We start from the raw sequence: 20,882 nt of genomic DNA on the forward strand, positions 1-20,882 counted from the left end.
TTGGTACAAAGTACAGAAGTAAATTTCTGTGCGATTGGAAGAGCACTGAAGAGCCATCAGCAAGCTGAGAGCTCATTCCTCTCCCAGCTTTATATTTCTCCATGAATTGCCAGCATGAATCACAGCTCTCTCCAGATAATGAAGTCTTACAAATTTCATGATCTGATGTAGCAATATAAATCTATATGGCCACCCCATTAGAAACACCTTCCAGGGAACAAAATGTGCTTTCTGGAAGTCATTCAATGCAAATATTTCTGCTTTTTTTTTCTCCTCCTTGGCATTTCACTAGAGAAACTATAAGATGATAAATGTCATGTAACAGCAAAACCCACCAGACATAGTTCTATGTATGTAAAGTATTCTGAGTAAAAGATACTGCACGTGCAGAAAAGTTTTTGTATGTAAACAGGACACATCAGCAGCAGAAAGAGAATTTAGAAATGGATCCATAGTTTAGTATTCAGATATCCATTTGAATTATGCCAGAGAAGGGGAAATTAATACATTTGCTGCAGAAAATAGAGTAAAAAAGAAAATTAAAAAGTGCAGCACCCAAATCTTTTAAAATTGTAACACTACTAGATATTCCTTCTATAAAAATTAACAAAAATATCAAGTGATGAGCAGTGGCCTGGATATTAGCAGTTATTCAAAGAAAGAAGAAAGTATTATATTTTTCTAAGCTGACATATTTCAGGAGCAGAAAATGGCTTCATCACCTTCATCACCTTTGCTGTTGCCTTATTTTTCACTCCTCTGTTAAGGAGATTATAGTGGAATTCAGCTCAACCAGTTCAAAAAGTTCTTCACTGATGCTTTGAGACCAGTGGAGTTTTAATTTATACAATAATATATTTTAAAATTATCTAAGGATACATGGAGATAGTAAAAGAAAACCAATAATTAGTTGTATTTGTAGATATAGGAAGAATATGAGTAAATATAGGAGTTTTCCCATTACTATCAGCTAAATTTGCAGTAAGAGAAAAAACATCTTTTTTAACACGCACAGGTTGTGAGGTGGGGTTTTTTTAATGTCCTTTCATGTTTAATAAAAACTAGAGCATATAACAAGAAAATAAACAAAACAAACAAACACCTCGAAACACCAACAACCACAAAGCCCAGCAAAACAATTCCTGCAAGAATTTCAGACAAAAATAAGCTTGTCTGACTTTAACAACATTTCCTCATTAGCCTTCCCAAACCCCTTCCCAGCAGCGGTGGCTCCTTGTCACGTAACCAAACCCTCTGAGTCCTCTGGAAGGTGACAAACTCATCAGTATTCTGATTTCTACTGGCCTGCTTGGCAAAGCTCTCTAATCCCCATGTCAGCAAGAAAAACCCTCAGAATGTGTTATTGATCACCAGGGATCCCCAGCTCAGGCTGGCACCAGGAGCCTGCTGGCGCAGGGTGGGATCCCATCCCTGGCACGGGCCAGACACCCTGCAGACCCAGGCATGGTAAATGTGGAGAGCACAGCTCTAAATCCATGGAGAAACACCCCCAGCTCCTGCTCAAAGGAACAAAACCTTCCTCAGGGTTTAGAAAAACCTGCACTACTAAAATATTTTCATTTATTATAACACACACAGCAAGAGCAGGAGTAACCACAACCTCCCCTCTGCTTTCTAGCTGAGTCAAAATTCAGAGGAAAAGGAACTTTGGCAAGCAAGCCATCCCATGAATGGATGGTTGGAAGGCAAGGAAGGAGAGAGGAGGACCCGAAACACAGAATCCTGAAGTGCAGAACAGCAGCAGGTAACCCAGGCAGAAAGGGATCACACACAGCCAGGGTAATGATGCACCTGCACCTCCTTGCTTTTTCCAGGCTCTGGAATTTTTGTGCTGAAAACTCTGGAGCCATTTATTTTTCAGCTCTGGTTGTATGTGAATGCACAGACACCGAAAATCTTTTTGGACAAAGATTTGCAAACTGCTATTCCTGCCTCAACCGAAGGTGAACCCAGGTTTCTGAGGAAGAGTTTAAAGCATCAAACCACAGCATTAGTGCTGCAGCTCCCTATCAGCTGAAATGCATGCTGTTTAATAAATTTAGGGTTTAAACTGGGAGAGAAATGAGAGATTTTCATCTAAATCTTCCTATTTAGAGGTTAAAAATAGGAAACCTAGCAGGCTGTCAGTCCCTGTGCTGTAGTGGCTAACAGTCCTTGTGAGAATCCATTGACCCTGTCAGCTCCAGGGTAATTAAAGAATAAAATCTTGGCATTATGTGGAGAAAGAACTGAATCTCCTTGCTTACATTCCTGCAGTTGACAGAGTGGATCTGAAACACAAAGCCAGCAGCCTGCAGATCATAAGGATGCTCATCACTTTAAAGCAGTGAGCACTGGGTGATCACCACCCAGATCAAGTCACTCCCAAACTTCCAAGTACTCTGCGATCCTTTGAACTCCAGCAGAGCCCTCTCTCTTACATTGCCTCATCATTAGCTCATCACAGAACTAATTTTCAGTGTTTCCTTTGAGCTCAGAAAGATTAAAGGAGAGGAAAGGATGACTGCACAAAGCCTTCCCCACTTTCTGTTTGTGTTCTGTGCGTGGCACTGGGCGTTCTTTCCATCTGTGGGGTCACAGCAAACAGATCCCAGTTTTTAGTGGCCTGTTCCTTCACAAGTGTAACAAATATTACCCCATCTCCACTCTCATTATGTGGAATATCCACATTGCCCAACATGAGGTGCTGCATGAAGTCCTGGAGAATAAATTCCTTTCAAAATTGTTTCCAGCACAAATCCAACCCCCAGCCCCAGAGCAGGACTGTGAGAATAACCCAGCCAAAAGCAGCACAATAATATGTTTGCACTGAGTTATGAATATTTTCTGTATGGAGCTTCTTAGGAATTGATTATCTCTTAATAATTTTTTTTTTTTTTTTTTTTTTACACCAAGGAAAATAAGCCAGAATATTAGTTACCCAAAATTATTCTAATGGTAATCTTAATTAATTTAACTTTTTATAGGCACAAAAATTTCAAGCAATTAGTTTCTTCCAATTGTGCCAACAGAATTAGTAATGTATTAGTTATTATAGCATAAAAGTTGGAATAATGTAACTGTTAATTAAGCTCAAAATATTGCTAAATAATTATTCTCAAGAACATATTTTTTACTAATTAAAGCATTATTGCTAAATATAATTTCACAAGTTACTTTATACATGTATTCAACTCTTAATTAAATTATCAGTTGAACAGAAACATTCAGATGCTAGAAGTTCTGCAGTTTGGAAACAGTTACGGTTAGTTGACTACATACCTTAAAAAGAAATTATTCTGCCCTAAAAATGATTTGGCACTTGATAAAGGCTCAGCAGCAGCGCCTTCAGTGAATTCAATCCATCTACTCTTCACTCAGAATCAAGAGGCAGCAAAATAATAATAATAATTTAATAATATTATTAAAAATAATAAATGTGCTTGGAGCTGGTGTGGAGCCAATAAACCCTCTCAAGGTGTTTGCTGGAATGAATTGTCCAGGCAGGAGTGCAGAGGGGCTGGGCAGGGCTCTGGCTGCAGGAATCCTCCCTGGATGTGGGTGGAGAATAAACATCAGGTAAGCTTCCACTCCATGGAGCCACCACAGCACAGCCAGAAGAAGGAAAGGAAAAGCTTTCCTCGCAGCTTGGCAGCTGTGAGTGTCTCCATGTCTCTCCATCAGCTCCCTCGGGAAATGAAAGGCAGGGATCTGTTCCAAACGGATCCAGCAGCACAGCAAAGCTTGTCCCCAATTCTGCATCTTCCAGGGGCAGAATCCAATCTCCACACTTACACTCACTCCAGTCAACACCAGAGTTAAATTTATCCAAGGGTTTGTGGAATATCTCCATTTTCCAGAGCTCCTTGAATCAGCCCAAATCCCCAAACCTGCAGTGGTGACCCTTGCTTGGAAAGGATCATGACAATCTTTAGTTTGGCCTCTGTGAATCCTGATGTGAGCTTCCCTAAGGGTTAAGGGTTGTTCTTCTGCTTAAAATGAATAAACCCATCTCCAAAGCCATCCCACTAATGCAGCTTAGCATGCAGGAAAATTATTATCATTTTATCCTGTAGTTTTATTGTGTAATTTAAACACACCGTGTCTAACATGAAGGACAGAAAATAAAAAAACCCAAAAATCTCTGCTTTGGATACTTTTCACAACAAATTTCAACAGTGAAGACAGAGCCTCCAAAAGCCATGAAAGCTGTTTTAATGTTCAAAGCACAAGCTTCACTGCTCCTGCCAAACTGAAGAGGTTCCCAAAGTAATCAGTATCACATTCCAAAATTTCATAGGAGGCTTACTGCAAAGCTTCCTGAAGGACAACAAATTCCCTATAGCTTCTGAATTATAAACACACAAGACAACATTTCCCAGGGTCATGAGCATTTTCCAGACTTGGCAACTCTAAAAATAATAGGTCCTGGATGATTTGCTAGGCCAAAACCTCTGAACTTGGTGGATAAGAGAAAATGTCAGGAAAAAAATATGTGTAAAATTAATTATCGCAGTCTAAACTTGGAAGAGTGGAGACTCTCGATGCATCTTTATAACCCATTTTTTTCTGGGGAGAACAGAAAATAAAACATCTGAAACACCAGACATTCACTTTATGTCATTATTATGTCCTTTTTAGAAGGCTGGAAAAAGAAAACAACACTTCTGTGCTGGTCAGCATAAGCTGTTAGAGCCTGTCCCTGTTCAAACAGCATCACCAGGTGTTTGTTTGGTACCTGTGCCCTCAAATCCTCGTGGCTGCAGAGCTGTGGGACATCCTGAGGCTGCTGCTGTTGCCTTGTGCAGCTGGCAGCTCTGCAGGCTGGACACAATCTCTGCACAATTCTGCTCCAGATCAGCCTCTCTTTGCTCAAAGCAGCCCAAGAACAGATTCTTGTAGTAAAAGCAAAAGTGCCCTGAGATAAACCAAGGGCAGTTTCCAGGAGAGGTGGAAGGACACAGTGCCAGCACTCAGTGATACTCGAGATCTCAAAAGCTTTGTGTGCCAGACACTGCTCTCTTAGAAATCTCTGATGGATTTTCCTTCCATCAAACCCCAAGTCCTTGCTCAGTATTCAGCTTCAGCCTTTATTTAGGCTTATGATTTTTCAAATCCACATTTCAGATGTGATCAGGCAGCCTTTTCAGTGAGAGCTTTGCTTGACAGAGCCAATCTGTGCTTCCCTAACTTCAAACACTTTTGAGGGAACCTGTTCCAAACTTTGTATCATCAGAAAAGTTATTTTTCATTTTTCACTAGTAACTCATTTTCATCACCAGTGGACACTGCAAAACGACTGCTGTGAAGGAAAACCAAGCACTGAAACTGCTCAGCAAAATATCTGAATGCAAAAGCTGAGCACAGGAGTACAAGAAAACAGAATTCCCTTCAGCATCACTTTGTTACCACCAGAAATTCCAGCTCCCATTAGGAGAGCCTAAGACTGGCCTCTGGCACTGCTGGTTACAACAATACAACATCCAAACGACAACAATACAACATCCAAATGACAACAATACAACAAATGGTCCTCTGAAAGTCAGTTTGTCACAGTGATTTATGGGTTTTGTCTGGCTGTGAAAGGCGAGGCTCTGGGGATGTGGTGCTCCAGGTCTGAGGGAGGGAGGGAGGCAGTTCCCGACACTCATCAGTGGTACCAGCTCAGGACAAGGTGCTAAATCTCATTTAATTAACAGTGAAAAGCAGCAGAACACGGATATTCCCTCTGGAACTGGAGCTCTCTGCTCCAGCCCTGCCTCAGGCTCTCCCACCACCCTGCTCTGGCAGCAGAGCATTCCCTGACTCCCTCTGTCCTCCTGGAAAAGGAACTTTTCCAAACAGCACCATTCCACCCCTGTGAGCCGCCCAGCAGCATCAAATCTCCCAGCAAGGCCAGTCCTGCTCTGGAACAGGTTTTTTCAAGGCCAGTCCTGCTCTGGAGCAGGTTTTTTCAAGGCCAGTCCTGCTCTGGAACAGGTTTTTCCATCAGCAGCAGACTCCAGATTCCCATTTCCAGGCTCACCCTGCAGTGAGCACATGTTGTTTCGCTTCCCTTGTGATTCTCTCCTGATGCCAAGAGGGTCAGAGGCTGCTGCTATTAGAGGAAATGCAGTGTATCTTTTATTACCATAAAGCATCAGGAAATTCAGCCTGAGCATTAACTGTAAACATGGGGACAAAAGGCCAGTGATTTTTAAATGCTGTTTACCACTTAACAACTCTTTTTCATTTTGATTTGGCAATGCAAGCTAAACCTCTGGAGTCTAAGTAATAAAAAGTCTTCTTGTTTTATTTCAAGACAATCATTTCAGTAAATGTAAAAAAAACAACAAAACATCACTCTGTGCAAAGCTGCTCAATAAAGGAATTTAGAGGATATTAATCATTAAAGTCTTGTGCTCTCATTGTATTTTAAATTTTATTAAATACAATGTATTCCTTGAATGAAATTATTAACTTTTTTGGAGTAAAATAATTAGGTGTTAGCAAATAAATTGTCATGTCAGAACATCACTTGTTGGATCAAATAACAATTTCATCAGAGTTTGGCCATCAAAACAGAAATTATCACAAAGTCTCCAGTGTTTGCCACTTCACTGTGAAAGGGCAGCTCTGAGCTAATGCCTGTGTGTGTCCACAGATGTCAGAATGTGGTGGATTAGTGAAAATATTGTTTAACCTACTGACTATTCCAGTGTGTAAATGCCAATAATTAAAAAAAAAATATATGGAAAGACTAAGTACACCTTGGATGGTGGGCATTACTTTAACATGCAACTATTAGCTACAACATTTATCTGAAAAATTTACCACATTAACAATTGTAAAAATATTTAGCTAACAAGTAAAACCAAATGCAGAAGCCACACAATGTGTATTCTGAGGTTTGCTTGAGAATTCCTCAAGATTCCTTTCAGAATCACACCAGTGGCATTAAATAATATATTATTATATATCAAATATATAATTTTTGTTGAAAGAGCTGGAAGGTCACTAGGTTGGTTTAAAAAGGGAACCTCCCCTCTCCCCCTCCAGGCTGATTTTCACTATCAGCACAGAGTATTTTCAACCTCCTCACTTCAGCCAGCAGGAATGAGGGATCTGTGGCAGCACAGGTTTGTGTCAGGTGGTTCTCACAGGCTCCAAGGTCTTGTCCAGAAGTTTCTCCCAGATGTTGATGGGCAGCTGGCAGCTGCTGCCCTGACAGAAACCCTGCACCTCTCCCAAGGCTGGCACACCCTGCAAGGTGCAAGCTTCCAAAATCTGCCTTGGCTCAACTTTTCTGAGGAAGGTTAACCCCAGGAATGCTAGAAACTATTGTAATAGATGCCTCTTCTCTTTTATCCCCCACTGAAAATCTTTCAATATTTGGGGAAAAGAAAAAAGCCAAACATTGTTACCTCCTGCTTTTAGACATTTTTGAAACTTGAACTGTTTTTCAGATGCTTTGTTTGGAATAAATAGCATTTAAAGTAGAAAGAATCTGATTTAGGGGCAGCTCTCCTCTCCATTCATTGTATGCTTACAATTTCAAGTGTGCTAGAATTGAATCTCAGTAAAAAACAAAAGGAGCCCAATATTCTCCTTACATCAGCCAGAAGGTTTAATGGGGATAATGTGTAATGATTGATGGCATTCTTCTCTGTCATTGCCTCTGAGAGCCACTGTTGGTAACCTGAGGAGGATAATCACCTCTGGAAAGCAGGGTTTGTGGTCAGATGGAGGAACTCCAGTCCTGGAGAGCCCAACAGTGGATTAAACAACTACTTTCTATTATTTGATATTGTTTGCTTTTATGTCGCTGCACTGATTTCTCCAGCTAATTTCTCTGTGGACATTACAGGATGGGAAAGCACTCAGTCCCCAGTAGTGGAGAGCAAAACTAAATACAAAACCTGTTTATTTTTCTCCTACACACTGAAATAGAAAACTCCAAAATTGTTCCACTTCACCACCACTTCCTTCTGTGGCCCCAGTGCCTGTGTAATGGAGCTGGCACTGATTGACATCATTTCCATTCACCATCAGACACAATACTTTTAAATATAAATATTAAATAACATAAAGGGTTATGGGGGACTACTACAGCATTCCCTTGGTAAGCCTTGTCTGTCTACCAGCTGATACAGCAGAGAAAACACCAAAAATATCAACATCAAGGCACCCCTGCCCTCCTCCTGTGCCAGGAGACTCTGACAGATCTCTGCTGGCTGTGGAGGTTAAAAGCCAACCTGAAATCCCACCAAGGATCCAGCTAACCCCATGAACACTGACATCTCTCTGATTTTTAAATGCCACAAAACAAACTTATGACAATTTCAGCAAACATAAATTAAAATTTTGACTGGAAAAATTTTGTGAGAGTGGAAATAAGAAACACAGACTCTAGCTCTAGTTGCCCTTTCGGTTTTTCTCCTAGATTTAAAAGGGGTAGTCACATGTTTGTTAAATTATATTCATATAATAGCATAGATTATAGAATTAGTATAAATTTTCCAATAAAGCCCACAAAATCATTGCCAAAAAATGAGATCAGCTCTTACATTCTGAATACTTGTAAGGAGCAATAAACAAAGCAGAACCAACAGCACTAAGTTATTTTTCATACAGTAAAGAGGCTCCCCTGCCACCCCTTCCCTTCCTAAACAGAAGCTTGAAATCAGTAGGCTTGGATTTTGCATTGATTCTGATTCCTATCAGAGCATTTATTTCCAGTTCTTCTCCTCTTGAGCTGGCTGCTCCCTGTGGTGCTCAGAGCTCAGTATCAAGTTCTCTTTGCAATAAAAAAAAAAAATAACTCAAATGTGTGCTCTCATTTAGACACCAACTGAGCTCTGCCAGCAACTGAAAGCCTGGCTTATGCCAAGCCTGACACTTGGCTGCATTTCTTCAAATGCCTCTCTTGGAGGAGGGCATTGCCATCCAGAGGAATAATCCTCACCCTAAGAACAACATCAGGCTTGGTTACAGCCTTCCCTCTTCCTTTTCACCATTAACATTCTCAATTCTATATTCTGAAAAAAGGAAAAAAAAAAATTAAAACAAAGGAAAATAATGAGTAATTGTTGTTTTTTCCTCCTGAAAGATACAGTTTCTCTGTGTTTGGTTGGTCCTTCACCAGCTGACCATCGTGCTCTAAACCCTAAAGAAGTGGGCAGACACGCCAAGGTACCATTCACCAGAGTTATCCTCTCAATTTTGCTCCTGATCTGCAGCCTAAGGAAAAGTCTGTGTCACCATCCACTAAATGGTGACATCCCAACTGGAAAAAGAGCAGTGTTGCTTCCCAAAGTGCAGGAGCAGGTTACTTTGATTTGTCACTCGCTCCTCCAACAGAGCGGCTGTCGCTCTGGAGGGGCACGAACACAGCAGCTGGCATCAGGAACATCAGCTCCCCCCAGCTCTGCAACGCCTCAGGGACATTTTACACATTTTGTTTTGATGCACTGCAGGTTTAAAGTGCCTCAGCACACACCTTCACCTTCCAGAGCCTTCCCAGGGCCGTCACCATCGCTTGGAGCCAGGCGCAGCGGCGCTGCCGGCGCGCGGATTAAAGCTCGTGTTTCCACTGCTGCTTGTGTCTTTCTGTGTCCCTCTCAGCTCCTGAGCTTCTCTGTCACACACACTCCCTGGCTTAACACAAATGTCATAAAAAAAAAGGGTAAAAGTGACCTAGGGAAAGTCAGTGATTGCCATTCAGTTATTTCAGCTTCTAATAGCTCCATACAAAAAAAACCACCAAAAAATCCCAACACATTATTTCAAACCTTCTAAAACTTTAGCAGGTCATTCTCCACTTCCTGATGAAAGTATTCCCCAGAAATCCTTGTACTACCAGGTTCTACCAGAGTCAGAAAATCAAGAGGATTTCATTAGTTATGGCCTCGAAATAACTCAGATATACATTATTGAAAAAAAAATAGTTTTATCATAATTTTTTCTATGTCTACCTTCATAATTTGGAATCATTCAACAGAGCTCTGCTGCTCATCAAAACTGTTATACTCATTCAAATGGAAGAGCCACTAAAATAAATGTATTAACAGTTTGCATTAAAAATAATAGGTTCTGACTTTCCAGCAGTTTTATCAACTATTATGAAAATATTCTTCCTTAAGAATAATAATAAAATGTTAAAGCTCTCTGAAGGCTTCAAAACTTATTTTAATTGTGTGTGCATGACTGGTAATTGCTTCTCTCCTAATAAGACTGTGTGTGTAATTCGATTATCTTAAACCATGAAGGACAATAACCTTTACTTCAACGTGTTCCAAAAAAAACCCAAAAAACAACAACAACAACAAAAAACAAAACAAAAAAGTGGCAAAAGAAATCCACAAATAATTAGATCTCTAATTCTAACCTAACTCCTGACACACTACACTATTGATAACTGAACTTATGACTAACACTAGAATAGAAATATTATGTGAATGATTTATGAAAGAACTATCCTTGTGCAACTTGTTCATTTCCTAGTGGAAATAAAACTGTTTCATATTTTTAATAATACATCATTTCATTTCCTGCAAGATATTCCCAAATGATGCTAAATGCTAGTAATGTTTATAATATTTTTCCAGCACACTCTTTTTCAAGTGTTAATTACAACTTGATATTTTCCTCCTCTCTTTCACCACGATTTTTACTCCCCTATGACTATTTCCATAAGAAGAATCTGTGATTTGCTTCAGTGTGAGGGATTTGGGTGGGTTTAAGCGAGGAGAAGAACTTTGGGTTGTTTTTGGGAGTTGCCATGGCTCATCCTCAGGGTGAGCCCTGCGAGGGGCTCAGCACCCCTGGGCTGGCAGCTCCCAGCTTGGCAGGAGCCCTGGCAGGCAGGGCCACAGCCCTTCCAAGCACAGGTCAGCTGGAACACAGAACCAGAGCATGGTTTCACTGATGAAGCCCCTAAACATTTATTTTTTGTGCTTGGGTCCAGGTTTCAATCTCCCAGCAGAGCCAGATGTCAGCGTGAGCTCCTGGGTCACAAACACGGTGCCAAGCTCACACTGGGAGCTGCTCCTGACACCACACTGACCCTGCACAGAAATCCATTTGTACAATTCCCTGGACCCTCCCAAATACTGCACCAAAACCGGGTCTGTGGAGGTCCCTGTGCATGGCAGCCCTTCCTCCAGTGTCCCTGCAGAGGCTGCTCAGTGACACTGCCCCATCACCGGAGTGACAGTGCCAGCCTGAGCCCTGCTCTGCACCTGGGCAGTGAGCACTGTCCCCAGTTCTGGGTGTGACCCTCCAGCCATCCCCTGTGCCCCACGTGTCACCCCAGCTCTGGGTGTGACCATCCAGCCATCCCCTGTCCATGTCACACATGTCACATGTGTCACCCCAGCTCTGGGTGTGACCATCCAGGCATCCCCTATCCATGTCACACATGTCACATGTGTCACACTGTCCCCAGCTCTGGGTGTGACCATCTAGGCATCCCCTGTCCATGTCACACATATCACACATGTCACACATGTCACACGTGTCACACGTGTCACACATGTCCCACTGCCCCCAGCTCTGGCTGTGACCCCACATTGTCACAGCCACCCCGGCCCGTTCAGAGCCAAGGGAGCCATGTGGGACAGTGACAGGACTTTGCACAAGTGCAGGTGGACATCATCTGGGGCTCCTCCCTCCCCCAGCAGCGCTGTAACTCTGTCACTGGATGATTTTCCCTTAGTGAAGTCATGCTGCCTGTCACCAATCCCCTCCTCACCTTCCACTGCGTGGTTTCCAGCACGATGCAATCATACAGTATTTAAAGATCATGTGTAAGCTGCACTCTGGCAAGGCTGCTGGAAACAGACTTGCAGACTCCTAAAAAGGACAGAAAAAAGCCCTTAACTTGTACCTTTAATGTCTGGAGACAATGGAAATAAGGGTAAATTTAATTCATGAGGTTTTCTCAGTGTATACCAAGAAGCATGAAAAGATCCTTAATTTATTTCTTCTTACAGCTTAGTGTAAAGGTAAATAGACTATCCATTAGGTTTAAAATTGTATTTCATCAATTCCATTGGATAGCCAAGACCTTATCATCACAATATTGGTTAAAGTATGGCAGCAGCAAATGTCATGTCTGTCAAGCTCTAGTGTTCTGAGCCAATCCGTGTTAGATTTACTCTGAGTAAATGTCAGTGCTATCGAGAGCTCCCAGAAAAAGCAGATTTTTCTTTACAGACAAGCATTTAACAATAAATTGTCTGGCTAGTACAACAGCAGCAAGCTAATGACTCAGTCTTGCTCCCTGGGATGATTTGAAAGCTGCTACACGACTGATTTCTGCTCTCCAGGCAGCTCTCACAGTGTTACACGGCTCCCTCTGCACCACTCCAGCATGGCTCTTACCAAATGGCTGCATGTCCTGCTCTGTGTGTGCCTGGGGATTTCCAGCCACCCCAGATGCTTCAGAGAGTTCCCCTTCATCAGTTCCCCGAGGCAGGAAAACTCCACACGGTCGGGTCAAGCTTTACCAGTCTGACACTCCTTTCCTTGCAGAGAGCAGGGGCTGTGCAGACACACAGCATCCCTGGGAGCTGAGCAGCAGCCAGAGAGCTGAGCTGGAGCTGGGAATGGCCTCAGTGATGGCCCTGCCTCTCCAGACACCAGTCCTAGAAAGTTACATCCATTACTTGAGCCAATCCAGCTGAAACATCCTCCTCTTATTGCCCAGTGGCAGTTGTCACAGTTTAGACATGCAGAAAGCTCAGATAATCAGTTCTGTTACCTGTTGATCTCATCTGTGAGAAAACCTCCCTGGCTTTATGAGGTTGGGGTTTTTCCAAGGCCTGCCTGGGACCCTTATCCATAGAGTCACTCCAAACTCCCAGTGCTCCTCACAAGCTTGGCAGGACTCACTCACTGCTATCCCAGCATGGTCTTTGGACAGAAAACCCCTTCTCTTCCTGTTCCCATTGCTGTCCCAGCCCTGGAAGTGTCCAAGGCCAGGATGGACAGGGCTTGGAGCACCCTGGGATAGAGGAAGATGTCCCTGCCATGGAAGGGGGCTGGACGATCCTGAAGGTCCCTTCCAACCCAAACCATTCTGTGATTTCCCTAAAATGGGAACAGTTTCCCATTTTCCCCTCAGTTTCTTAGCTCCTTGAAACAAAGAGAAGATGGCCAAAAAAAAAAGACAGAGAAAGCAGCACAGACAAAAGAAAAGAGCAGTGGCACTTAAAGCCAGAGCAGCACCCCCAAATATTGCCAGATATCTGCACAGCAGGTTTGAAAAATAATCTGCAGGAAGGAAACGCCCAGCAATCATCGTCATCTTCTCCATCTACTTCTAACTGATGCCAAAGGAAGCAAACCTCTCTCTCAGCTGGTCAGGATCTGGGTGGGCTGGGTTGGATGTGCAGGCCTGGCCTGAGAACAGTGCTGTCCCCTCTGTCCCTGCCACCAGGGTGCTTCAAAGAGCCCTGGAGCTCTCAGTGCTGCACAGGAGGAAGGGAACTGCAGCTCACTGAGAGCTTCAGAGCTGCCAGGGGTTGGGCTACAGTAAAAGCGAAGTAATGCATTGAGACTCCAGCCTTTCTTTTGAGAAAGAATTCACCTGCAGACTGCAGCTGAGCATTGGCACCGTCGTCTCCGCGGCTTCCGTGTCCCAGACGCTCAAAGGACGAAAAAAGGAGCCTGGCTCTGAAAAGGTCTTTGTGACTGTGTGCTTTGAGGAAGAGAAGATCCAACATCTTGGGGTTTAGAGAAGCAGAAAAGCCAACCCACACCTCTGGGGTTTAGAGGAGTCTCAACAAAAGTCCTCTTTCAGGTTATCAGAGCTTTTTCCATCTAAGGGTTCGCCGGGAAGGCGGCTTGTTAGCACTGTCTGGCACAGAACAGTCAGGCAGAGGAGGAATTTCACTCAGAGCTCCAGCAGCAGCTCTGTGGCTTGTCTGGAAATCTGAACAGGAGGAAAAAAGTGAAAGCAAAGGCAAGTTGAGCAGGTTTATAAAAGACAAGACTCCCTGCCATTGTGGGGAGAAGCACTTGGCAAAGCAGCCTGTCATCCTAGGGAATGTGACAGCAGAAATCGCTCCGGGCTCTAGAGCTGCTTTTCCACCTTCACTTCTGTGAAAAAAAGAAACCAACAAATGCAACCATTTTGTAATCAGAATGGTGCTGGATCGTGGCATGCAATGCAGGATTTAACCACCTTCTCTGCCAGGGAATGAGCTCTGCCTGCTGGAAACTCCCAATTTCTTCACTGCTGCGCACACACTGTGCCTCAGTGGGGCTTTAGCACACAAACTGCTCTGGCTACACTTTGAACAGATGAATTGGATTTCTGCTCTCAGCTGTTAAAGATCCCCTAAATCTGAGCTACATAGTAGTTCTGTGCCTAGACCTGTTCTTTCTGAACCCCTTCTGAGCACCTGGTGACTTCTGGATATAGATTAGAAACCATTTCTGACCCAGGCAGCCGTTTCCGACTCGGTGTTCAATGATGTCCTGCCTCAGCTCTCGAGAGAATAGATTTGACTTTCATTGGTACAACTGGGGCACAGATGACAGCACTGTTTAGAAAAGAGAGTTGATGTTTAACCACCAGGTCATGCACAAATCAGAGATCTCTCAGGTGGAGAAGATTGTGGATGTGTGGAAGTTTAATGAACACCGGATTGGATACATTCCTTAACCCTAGGATATCTCTCCTTACTGCACTCCAGGAAAATGGATCAATCTGTAGCCAATATTTCTGTAAGGCCATCTGTTATATACCTTTTTTAGAAATGGTCTTCAGTAGTTAAACTTATTCTTAAAAAAAAAAAAAAAAGAAATAAATGTACATCTCACAGAATTTCCTCCTACATTGTATACATATTACACATTACTTATTTACAATCACCTGCGGAATCTTGTTCTTTTTCTTTCTTTTCAAATCCTTCTGATCTTGCAAATTTTACATCCACTTTAATTAAGTTCACTACCCAGGTTCTCTAGAAATTCCCATGAAGATTTCTTTCCTCACACATTCAAAGACAACACAGAAATTGAAAGAGTTTCCTATTTCTATTACCATTCAAAAAGACATTTTAGATAAAGTTCCTGCTGCTTGTCAGAAACAGCTGAAGGAGTGAACCTGAAGTCAGTAAGTACAGTCCAATTTTTAGTTTTTTACTCTCATGATCTATAAGGGAGGAAAATATACTATAAATATTTAGAGACAGAGAGGTAAAAGTGCCAATGTCACAAATCTGTGAAAGGACTGAATGCAGGAGCTCAGAAATCACAGGTAAAGGGTAGCAAGTGTTAGTTCTGTTCTTGTTCTAAAATAAATTTATCTTACAGAGAGCAAAGTTTTACTGGAGAATGTCATCCAAAAATCTAAAAGTTCTGAGTAACTAAGCTTAATGGGTCTGAAGACAATAAAGAATTTATAGGAATTTAACCAAAATATGGTTATTAGATACCTAAATGTAATTATATCATATCTCACCTCCTGCATACTTTGAATTTATACATTTTCTTCATGGAACACAAGTCACAAGTTATAAATCTAGATGAGAATCTTAAGAACCTTGTTAGACAATATTAGGAACTAAAGGAATCAAAAGCAGGGTGTTCTTTGCTGCTGCCATTCATTTCCTAGACTAAATTCTATTATTCTAAATTGAAGATAAATGTTCTTGGATGATAGAAAATTACTCGTGGGTTACATCTGGGGATAGGCATCCAATCACTTGGTATGTACCTTGCAGTAAAAATCTTTTGGAATAATTTGCTTTCTAACATACATCTCATAGAAGTGAGGAGAACCAAAATTACTTCCAGGTAACAGAAAGTTTGAGGAGAGAGGGGGATTTAGAGACAATTTTTGATTCAGATATCTGTCAGCACCTAGTAGCTGAGGAATCCTCAAGCCTTCCTGTTTCCCAGTAGATTACCTCTGGTAGTGATGAATCACAATCAGTGCAAGATGAGGTTTTCTCTTGAGCAAGAAGAGGGGGAAAAAAAATAAATCCTTGATCTCTCATCTGTAAAAAGGACAAGTGCAGTGGCCTGGCTTAGCCAGCTCAGGGCTCACTAAGCCCACTTATCACTGCTCACAGCTTGTTCAAGATCCAAATCCAAACTCTGGCTCAGAGCTTCCCTTTAATAGTATTTGGGCTTTCTGATGCTCCACAAAGGTTCCACAGAAATGACTCCAGCACTCTGAAGAGAGGATTTTGCTCCTGTGTCCTTCTGCTGCAGATCTGAAGTGATCAAGCCTCAGTCTGGCAAGAGCTGAGAAAAACCTGCTCCAAATGCAACGTTCAGTGCTCAGCAGGAGTGTGAGCACCTATTTTACTTCCAAGAGAGAGGCAAATGGTCAAAATGATGAGATGTTCCATCATTCCAAAACCCCACATAACAGTCTCAGAAGTGGCTGTTATTTCCACACGTTCTCATGGATTTATGCTGTTGAACAGGAGATAAAGGCTCTTGGGAGAGGATTATTTCAGCTCACTGGGAATGAAGAACAATTACTGACATTCTCCCACTTCTTCCGAGACAAAAACTTGAATTGTAGCATTTAGTCTCTGTTCATATTTAATTGAACATCTTCCTAAAAGCATTTAAGTCTTCTGACCCACTTGTAGAAATCAAGACAGCTAGGTCACTTCTCATTCCCAGCATATTGATAGAACCATTTCACTCCATTTTGTTTGGCTGAAAAAGCTTTTCACTCTGATATTTTTTCCTTTTTCTCTTCTTTTCATGTATTTTACAGCTCTAATAATATCCTTATAATAATTTTGTCAATAACCACACAACATCAAGTTCCTTCTTTCTACTTGTGAGTGCTGCTCCATAAAAGATGCCTTCTGATTCTATTTAGTCTATTTAGTCAGAAATACCTGCCAAGCCAAACTTATCCTTTCTTTACTACAGCTGATCAAAATTATAAACAGTATTCCAGATTGGGTGGCATAAATATTTCCCCCCTCAGAATATTTTTTTGTGATTATTTTTATTGTCATTACCAGCCCCACAGCGATCAGGGGGAGTCAGGAGCCTCCTCATCCATTATTCCTGACATGCATCACCCTCATTACCTATGAGCATGTCCCAGCACTGAATTTCCTTTGGTCTCCTGCCTGCAAGGTCACAGAGACTTCTCTACGTGATACTCAACAATCTCCTGTCCTGACAGCACTTCCCAAACCTGGAGCTTTGGTTTGGATCACAGAGGGAGGTAGGATTCTCAGGAATTCCTTTTTTCCTGTGACCATCTCTAGAGGAAAGCCAGCACTGTGCAGCAAGCAGAGACACTTGCCTGTATCCTGTGCTGTCTGTGAAGGTTTCTTGCCCTGGACTTGCCCTTTAGCACCAAAACTCCTTTGCTGTGAGAGGAGGGAGAAGGGAGGCTCTGGGGAAGTTTTTTCCCCTCAGTACAGAGCAGAAGTTCCAGTTCTGCACCACAAACACATTTTGCCTTCCTGGGCCATGATGATGCAAATCTTCCAAATTCCCACCTTTGTCTGAGCTGGGCTTTTGCTCAGGACACACAACCTTCATGGCAATATTGAAATCATCACTATGTAATCACTGCAGTAAAATCACCTGCTTAGTTTATCCAGAATAATTCATTCTCTGGCTCTGCAACTTGATTTGTTTCTGTAACTCATGTCTCATAGACAGAGGGATGGGTGTTTAATTCCAGTATGTATTTTCACTTTAATATCTAAGTGTAACACATCAAACACAAACTTCAATCGATTCAGACTGGAAATTAAAGAAAACATGGTAAGCCATTATTTTTAGAGTTGTTTGTGGATATCTTGTGACTTCAGGCTCTGTAGGCTTCTTTCCTTGAAAAGGTCATATCATTCTTCAGAAAACTAAAAAGAACAAAAACCCCGAGACTCCTTTTATTTCTTTGTACATCACTATTCTAAAGCAGGTCTGAAGTGAGAAACTAGCCGAGGTTTCAGAACTCCACTGGAGACATCTTCCAGTTAATCTGACCTCTTTTTTAACAGTAATAACTCAAAAAAAAATTTAAGAGTTCAGACATGCCCTTGATTTGTTTTAAAGGGCACGCTCTGCTTTTGAAAACAACATCAGCTCACCAAAGCTTTCTGCAATAACAGATTCAAGGGAAAAAATCATGAATTTTACATTTCTAGTTAACTCTTGAGCTTCCCTGCCTGATTTAAGATTCTTTTTTTAATGGCAGAGGATATGTAAAACCGAGGCTGGCTGACTGATGGCATCTGCCACACATAATAACTGTGGTACCAAGCAGACACAGAGACTTTGAGTCACTAAAATCTGCCTCAGCAAGGGGTGGAAACATCAAGAAAAAATGACCTCAGGTCTTCCTCAAATCCAGGCTAATCCTACCATAACTTTTTAGGGGAGTTTGCAATCTTTATGAGATACAGAGGCAAAATTTCTCTGTACTTGAACTTATTTTCAACAACTTTCTAACCACACCCATACAGGACAAGGGATTCTTCTTATTGCATCCTTGTTGAAAATGCAGATTATAAAATTATTTCCTGTACTCCTTCAGTGATTACAACTTAACAATGTATCTACAGACTGTTCTATCAGGGCTTTCATAGTAAATATGAGAGGTTTGATTAAAATAACTCTTGTTTTTCCTGTAAGGGAGGACATTTCTCTTGTGCAGACACCAGCACGAAGCCCATGAAATTCCAAGTGTGGAAGCAATCACCCACATAACTGGCTGATTGCAGTCTTAATAATACACCAGGAAAGAAAAAAAACAGCATTTCAGTGCTACATGGTCTCAAATAAAAGTGTCTTAAGCAACATTCATTCCCATTAGCAGCTCAAGAACTGAGCTCTTAAAAGCCAGATTATAATCAAGAGATTTACACGGTGAATGCATGATGAGAACACAAGTGCTGCTGCCTAAACCAGAGGTGAGGGCACTGGAATGAAAAATAAACACATTTATCTGAAAATAAACACACTGAGAAGTAATTGAAAATTTAAAGGTAAAACAAAGTAAAAAAAAAAAATAAATTAAAAAAAAAATATTCAAACTTTGCTTTTTCTTTTGGAAGATTTGTAACCAACACTTTTCTTCTTCCAGCAGCCAGAATCACTGGCATGTGTGTATTTTCTCAACTGTGTCCTCTGGTTTTCTGCATAAAGTAAATGTTCCTCTCTGCTTCTCTTTGAAACCCTTTTACACTTTTTGTTGCACTTGCAGTTTGCTGTAATCCTTGGTGGAAATCTCCCATCCAAACTAATCCTTTATTTCAGTGATGTGTGGGCAGCCAAAAAAAAAAATAAAAATAAAAAGTTATTTGAAATTTTGCCATAAAATCTATCTATAAAAACAACAGTCTGGTAGAAACATCACAGTTTCTGGTTTTCCAGATTTGTAAATATGGTACAAACCCCATCTTACATATTTTAATGTAAATATTTTAAAAAAGAGGGAGAGAAATGATCTTTCCTCTTCAGCTAGGGATTTCTTTTGGCAATAAGATATAGGTAGACCTTTAAGCAGAAAGAGCAATATACATTCATATATAAGCTGTAAATTTAAGCTCAGGAGTTTTTTTATGTTTTCCCAATTCAACATCAGAATTTCCAAACACTAAAAACAATCTTCACCCTTTTGTTTGTGACATAATTGTGGCCATTTAAGTGGGGTCTAAATGCCTGCCCATCTCAGGGTATCTGCTCTGATGTGATAAGGCCAAGAGCTCTGCAGGATAATAACACTCCAATTTATTCACCTGCAAAAGCAATCTGCTCCAAAGTGCCTCATTCTGGTAACAAGCCTGAAAATGACACCTCTAAAATGGCCTAATCTCAGTAAAATGTGTTTCCCAGTGCAAAAGGCTTCTCTATTCTCCTACAGAAGTTCTGGTCAAATGAGAAAGAAATCCCATTTATCTGCCCCTTCATCCATCCCAGACACTTTTGTCCCTTTGCTTTTGGTCTGGCAAACCAGGAAACTCTGCTTCCACCTTCCCTTTACGTGTCAGAACCAGCAGTTTGTGTTCAGTCCCTTAATCCTTCTTGACCTATATCTCCCATATAATAAAAATAACTCACTGGAGTAAAATCTGATTCAGGCACACACAGTTGTTCCAGGAGAAATGAACCTTGCAGACCGTGCATACAGCTGGACAGAAATTCCATTTAACTCCTTTTGACCTGAACAGAGTAAGCAGGCTGTACAAATCCTGCAGTGGATGGCAGGAAAACGTCCTTCCTGCTTCCCCTGGACTGTTCTATAAATAGATATTATTAATATGTGACCATAAAATTGTCTACTCCCTCTCAGATTTAGCCACAGAAATTTTTAATAAGTAATGTGTCTAATGTATTGGATATTAAACTAGACATTAGCTGCCAGATCTCACTAAGCTGTGCAAAATTATTTTAGCTACTTATCAAGGTGATATCTGCTGCAATCTCATTTTTAACAAAGCACTGGAGAAAGCAAAATCTCTCATGCAAAAGTCACGGAAGGACCTTGTCATTGCCCCTAATCAAGAGGGAGCAAATGAGCCCTGCCACAGGAATCCATCTCTTTCCTCCTGCGTGGATAAATAAGGAACTTCTGCTTCCAGATGAATCCTCAGGAATCAAGCTCATCCTTCTCTTAATGACACTTCAATGACAAATATACATAATAAACCTTTGCCTGCCCTCTTTATTTAATGTGAGTTTTGCACCTCTTCCACAGTGATAAATTCCATTTCTTTGGAAACACAAACTAGAGGTGCTGCCATACAGGTTCTCAGCTTTCATATCTTCAGTACTCTTAGCTCCATTCCCTTATTTTCTGGGCTGGTCTTTTGAAACTGTGCTATAAATTTGTGCTCCAAACCAGCCTTGAAGTGTGGTCATTTAAAAAAAGTTTCATATGTGTAAAAAGAAACCTGCTATGG

Source organism: Cyanistes caeruleus, chromosome 14 (assembly GCF_971803275.1).
Source record: "Cyanistes caeruleus chromosome 14, bCyaCae1.hap1.1, whole genome shotgun sequence".
NCBI lineage: Eukaryota > Metazoa > Chordata > Aves > Passeriformes > Paridae > Cyanistes > Cyanistes caeruleus.